The sequence below is a fragment of the Alligator sinensis genome, unplaced genomic scaffold (genome assembly GCF_000455745.1).
Source record: "Alligator sinensis unplaced genomic scaffold, ASM45574v1 scaffold869_1, whole genome shotgun sequence".
NCBI lineage: Eukaryota > Metazoa > Chordata > Crocodylia > Alligatoridae > Alligator > Alligator sinensis.
In genome coordinates, this window is record NW_005842159.1 from 916,317 (window position 1) to 922,984 (window position 6,668).

Here is a 6,668-nt window from a genome sequence, read left to right on the forward strand (position 1 = left end):
GACCAGGAGAGTGCTGGTGGGCTGGGTGGGAAGGGGGAGGCAGGGGCTGGGGACAGAGGCAAGGGAAGAGACAGAGTCCTCCTCCTTGAGCAGGACTTACCAAATGGCCAGGGATGGTATAGCTGGTGGCTCCATGCCGTCATATCTGTTGGCAATGGTGTGTGGCTCTGGCTGGGGCCACCCCTGAGGAGGAGCTGGTGCTGCTGGAGGTTTGTGGTGCCATGATTGGCTGTACCTCATGGTGGGGGCTGGGGCTGTGAAGCTGGTATGGCAGGTACTGGCCTGGGTTCCCTAAACTGCTGGTGGAGGGTGGGACACCCAAGGGACCCTCCTCCAGTGACATGTCACTGGGGTTGCTGGGCCAGGGTGTGGGGCTCAGGCAGGCTACCTGTGCTGCTATAGACAACATGGGCAATGGCCTAGGTACCAGGGCATGAGAGTGTCTGTCAGTGTCCACATAAAGGGTATGGTTATGTGGGCACTCCCTGACTGACAACTGATTGGTGATGGAAACCCACTATGCCTACAAGATCTTGACCTTTATGTGGCACTGCCATGCCAACCAGTTGTGTCTGCACTCCTGCATCCAGGCTGATAGCTCCTCATAGATGTTGGCATTGGAGTGCCTTCCTGCTCAGACTGGCACTGCACTTCTGCTTCACCCCACAGCACCACAAGGTCACCAGTCTCCTCCATGGACTAGTTGGAGGCCCTGGGTGGTAAGGTCATGTGTGGGCATGGCCGCGGATGAGGAGGACACCAGTGTGGGTCCTGCGCTGGCTCTCTGGGCTTCTGCACTGCTGTCCTTGTGTTGCTGGGCCTGGACAGTGGCCTACAGCACCCAGTACAGGGGTCCAGCACAGCACTGGCAGCCATGCAGCAGAGGCAATGCCCCACAGCACCTTAGGAGCATTGCCTGCTGGGGGTGGGCTGAAGGCAGGAGGAGCTGGCCCTGGGAGCCAGTAACTAATTGCAAGTAAATTTGCTACCTGTGTTACTTGTGATTAAGTGTTTTTACTGTACAGTAAGCATGTGAACTTGTAGATGCACACAATAAATTATGCTATGGTGCAGTTAAGTGTCTCGTGTGGACATGCCCCTTGAGTTTTAGATTACTTTATCAGCAGTTCTACTCCTCCTCATGTCCTTGTAAGGTATTTAGCAGAATTCACAGATTAATTGGAATCTGATAGGGTTGTGCTGTGAGTGCTTCTGCTATGTCCTCAAACTTGCAACTTTTCAGCTGTCAACCATACACTTTAGCAGTCCCCATTCATGGAGCAACACAGCAGAATAAAACTGACAATTTTTAATCTAAGTGGCCCTGCTTCAAGGATGTGAAGTTGAAAAATGCCAAGGATGTGAAGTTGAAAGAAGCAGGAACCTGAGGGTTTATCCTTTAAATACGAGAATGCAGCTGAAGCTTACCCAAGCTTAAGCAAGGTGACCTATGGATGAATGAGGAAAGATACTGTGCATCCCCACCTGTTGTTACTGGATGTGAAGTTCTACTTGATGTGCCTAAGGATAGCAGTTGAGTTCACAGGATATCCATACATATGTCTGGTCCTATATGTAAAATGAGCATAACAATACTTAACTCTCAGAAGTTTTTTTGGATCAATCATCAGAAATCATCAGAGATCTGGAGATAGTATACGAATAGAATAAAAATGCACATTTATTCCTTATTCATGATTTTTAGGATTAAGATTTTACCAATATAAATACTTTTAGTAAAAGTAGTTATTGCATAAAAATGTCAATAAATTGGAGTTTCATTGCAATTTTTCTATATTTATCTGCCAATGAGAAATGCAACTTCTTACAAAAGCATATATTTAAAAAATATTTTATGAGTATACTATTTCTTTACTGCCTCAAGTCTTCATGAAACAAAATAAAACTTTTTTTGGGGGTATGGAATAGTTTTGAAGCTTCACTAGAAACTCATCAACTAAGATGTTTTTGCTTATGAGCCAGCTGGATGTGAATATATATCTATTATGTTTTTACCTGTGATGGAAAAAACCCCCAAAAGCTTTTTATCCATATGCTTCATTCTTGTTGAATAGTTTATTTAATGCCTTACTGTAGGAGTCAAGATTTCCAAAAGTAAGTACCACTGAATTATTCATTATGCAATATCAGATCCTTGCAAATTTCACTCGGCGCTTTTTCCTTTTCATTTGTAATCCAAGTTGCAATGAAAATGACTAATATATTTTTCCTCATCTCTATGAAGTAGAAGTGATTAGGGGAAATTTCAGCATTCAAGGACTTGAATATATTATACTTGGCTTCCCCATGGATGTAGGTCTGTCCTAGACCCTTTCAGAATTAGTGTTATACCCTCATTGATTCAGAACTGTGGACAGCGTTACTTCAAACTAAACATTTTGCCTAGCAATAACAGGAGCTAGACTTCCAAAATTAGTTGGGCATATGGCCAAATGCATTGGCAAATGTGTATGACCATGTTTGGCAGAAAAATGAATAATTTCAAATGTTGGCATGCATTTTAGGTTCAGTTCCTTTTAAACTTGTTCTCGCTGTTGGGTCTGTTTCAGGAAAGCATGTACTTGTATTTATTGTTACTGGGATTTTATCTGTATTTCTGTTGCATACTAGACACACTACATACAGCAAATGCACAGATCAAGATTTTCCAAGCTAACCCATGGCTCAGTTTTTAAATGTCTTATGAAAGGCACCTTAAAGACTTAGTGGTTTTATTTTTTTAAATGATGAGTACTTATATTCTGATAAACAGGCCCATTTATGTTGTATCATGCTGGACAGCAAAATCACCAGTCTTTTTTTTTTTTAAATAAAGTCTTGTTCACTCTGTAAAATACAAATACTTCTTATTAGTCATAAATCTCCATAAACAACAGGCTCTAACAGCACCTAACACAGTCTTTTAATAGCTTCCATTATCTCTTATTATCCTTTCTTACCATGGCCTATTCATTTTCCTTTATACATACATGAAATAATGAATAGTTCTTGTGCTAAATCTACAGAATTTCTGGTCCTATAATTCCCACTGGAAAGATAAGCCTTTCTAAATCTTCTGTGTTGGCATTATCACAGCAGCATTTCTTTTATTGTCCCCAAATTTACTGTTTTATTAGCCCAAAATGGAGCAAATCAAATCAGACTAATAATAATTTATCTCATGATATAATCTTTATCTAGTGATGAGAACACAATTTGGTAATTATTTTAATTGGTTCTCAGTGAAAAATACTGTTCTGTTTGTTTGTGAACTCTTTGTCCTAGACACGTCATCCAGTCATGTTCTATGCCTGCAGATAGACCACCTAGTTGGAATCCAGCATGTGTGTCTAAGTTCTGTGTGTGACTGCCAGAACACCCGCCGATGTGCTGACTTCCTGAGGTATTGTTTGTTTTTAAATTGCTTCATATGAATCTAGAGTCTAAAATAGTGAGACTGTTCTGGAATAATAGCTGTGGAGGTATTTAAATCCCTTATTTAGCCACAGAATGGGCACAGGGAAGAGCAAATTAAACATTTTGCAAATGACTGCCAGTATACATCACTTATGACATAGAGGACCATTTCTAAGAGGGAGATGATTGCTGATGCTTCCATGCCCATTCAACTTAAGAGGCCCCCAAGTTGAGTAGTCTTGATGACAGTACAGATAACTGAGAGAACCAAAATATTTCCCAGTTTTCAGCATACATTTGAGAGAGAGAAACACAAGATCATTTACCACACTTAAGACTTTATCCCCCCCAGTTTGGTAAAATTTCATAATTTGAGATGTTATATCATTCATGTTATGCAGTCATTTCCATACTTTCAGGATTGCCATATACTTATAACCTCTTAGCTGAGCACAGTGCAAAGTATTCCTTAGAAATTGAAGGCCAGGCACAAGGAAGCTCTTAGAAACTGAAAGCAGTGCTTCTGCATGAAGAGTCAATCTTGTTGAATGGAAAACAGAGATACCTGGTTTGCATCCTGAATCAGTAAATCTTGTTTGGATGCTTTTGATTTTTAATTAACAGTTGTGATTTTCATAGATAGCATTAATTTGGATAGCATCTTGACCTCTGATATTCAAAGCATGCCTACAGCCATTGAGTATATATAGATCTTATTTTCTCCTGGTGTAAGTTGGTTTTTACATCTGATTCCAGGCATGCAACAGTAGAGGCACCATCATAGCATTGATTGGGACAGTTGCTGAAACTCCAATGTAGACGTAATATATATCATTATACAGGCTATATTGTACAATCCAACAAACTTCACAAACACTGTTTTTTTTCTTATATATTGCAGCTGTAGTCCCACATGCTTTTTAGTGGAGAAATCTGTTGTTTCACCTATCATAATTATATACCACTTTCCAGAAATTTTCTCAGAAATAAGCCACGTAGGTTCAAGACACGTGATTTTCATAACTCATAAACAAATGTATGAATTTGTTTAGATTGTTTTTCATCCACTTTCAAATATCAGTATCATATTTTACTTACCAACAGGGAAGTTGAATAAAGTTCCCAACAAGTTCCCATTTTAGGGCATATTTTCAGCTGGTTAATATAATGACCTTGCTACATAAATCCACACCATACAAGATAAAGCATATTACCTAGAGTTGTCAATGGGATTATTTTTTTTACCTGAGAGTGCTGTAAGTTCAGGTACCAACATTCTTTTTGGTCTTCTGAAGATTATTAGCTGCTTCTAGGTAACATGAAGGTTGATTACCTTTAAATTTATTTTAAGCATTTTTCCCCAATCAGAGTGTCCAATCTGTATGAAAATCTCACCTGTGTGCTTAATCAAAAGTACTTTGTGCTTGAAAGCTGTACAGCATTAGAAACAAAGTATTCTGTTGCTGGCTTCAGAGTAATGGCATCATTGAAAAGCACCAAACCAGGATGAGTATAAAAATGACTATAGTTATGCGTGTGGAAAATTTAAGTCATGTTTGACGAGTTGACTCAGAAATGCTACTGGTGTCAGGCATCTGGTTCTTGTTGTAGGTGATGGTAGAGATTATGAATTAGTACAACAAGCAGAAGTTGATCCATTTGTTCTCTGATATGGTGGGTTTTTTAATCAACTATGTTTTAAATGACTTAATTGTGGCCCCTTCAAAGTGCAATGTATTTATACTTCAATCTGTCACTGAGCAGTACGAAAGACATGAGATTGCCAGAGTATTGTATATATTTTTAATTTTGTAATATCAAACATGTGGGTGGCTTCTTCGTTTTAAATACCCAATGGGTTCTTCATAGAATAGTCTCTAGATTGGGGGTGGGCAAAATGGTGGAACCAGCCAGCAGCCAGACTCCATTCCCCAGCAGCCCCTGCCCTCATGGTGACCCCAGCCACAGTTGTGCTGTGATAGCACACAGCTGGGATTGCCAAGGACACCAGCCCCAGCCATGCTGGCAGGGATCCCAGCATATCAGGGGGCTGCTCTGGAGCTGCCGTGATCTTGAGGTGGTGTCAGCTTAGTCTGGAGCCAGGACAGACCTGCAGCCTGCATAGGGTTGCACAGGCAGCAGTTTGCAGCTCTTCCCCAGCTCCTGACTAGGCTGTCACTGCTGTAAGGAGATGGGGCAGAGCTGTGATCCACTGCCTGCACACACCTGCTCGGAGCATGCAGGTGGAAGATCGTAGCTCTGCCCTAATCTCGACCAAGCTGCCCCTGCTGCAAGATCCCAGCACCTCCAGAGCAGTCCCCTGCCCTGCCATGCACCCTGCCAATGCGGCAGGGGCCGATGTCCATGGCAACCCCAGCCTTGCAGTATCACAGAACAGCTGTGGCTGGGGTCTCCACAGAGATTGGCCCCAGCCTTGTGGGAAATGGAGTCCACTGCCAGCAAGATCCAGCCTATGGGCTGGACTTTGCCCACCTCTACTCTAGATGATGAAGAATGAAATGGAGGAACACGTGATGTGTTGATTACTCTGGAAAGCAACTGCTCTTGTATTTTACCTGTATCTCTCTCAGTTTCTTCTCTATAGAATATGGCAAAGAACAGTTGAATTCTATTAGCAGATGTTTAGGATTGTGAATCCAAAAAGATGACAAAGCCAGTAGGGAAATACAAATCACCCGAGTGAGGGACTAACATTAGAGGGATCGGGGTGAGGAGGGGAACACAACTAGGTTACAGAAAATACAATGTTAGCCAACTAAGCCTGGATGGTGAAGGAAGTAGTTCGAAGAAAGTGTCTCAGTCCATACAGTCTCATCGCGGGGGTTCTCTTCTGGTGGGGTGGGGTCATCTGTTGCTGAAGAATCCTCTCAAAGTCCAGTCCATCTGGTGCAGAGGGGGGGTTCAGGCAGTCCTCTCTGGGTCCAGTCCGGCGGCGGTTTGTCTAGTGAGGTCGGAGTACTGGCAGTGGCCTGTGATGTGTTCCACGTAGATGTCACGGGACCAGTGCTACCACTGAGATGGCAACAAAAGGGTCAAAGAGAGACAAAGAATCACTTGCTCTCATAAGAGGAGGAGGGAAAACACCAGCTTGTCTAGAGAAAGGATTAGAGAAGCAGAAGTAGATGACCTGCAACCAGGCATCTAGAATTCCCTTTCATGGCTAAGTACAGATAGTCAAAAAGCCTAAGGCTGAATCAATTCAATCTTTGCAGGTTATTCTAAGCTGCTGA

General features: G+C 42.1%; 1 long non-coding RNA gene across 1 annotated transcript in view; it reads left to right on the forward strand.

The window, feature by feature from the left end:
• Positions 1 to 3,293: 3,293 nt before the first annotated feature.
• The window catches only part of LOC102379843, a 76,623-nt gene continuing 73,248 nt past the window's right edge, over positions 3,294 to 6,668 (forward strand). Inside the window, exon 1 of the long non-coding RNA XR_001358187.2 lies at positions 3,294 to 3,403. This is a non-coding gene — a long non-coding RNA (uncharacterized LOC102379843). The remainder of the gene's footprint in view (positions 3,404 to 6,668) is intronic.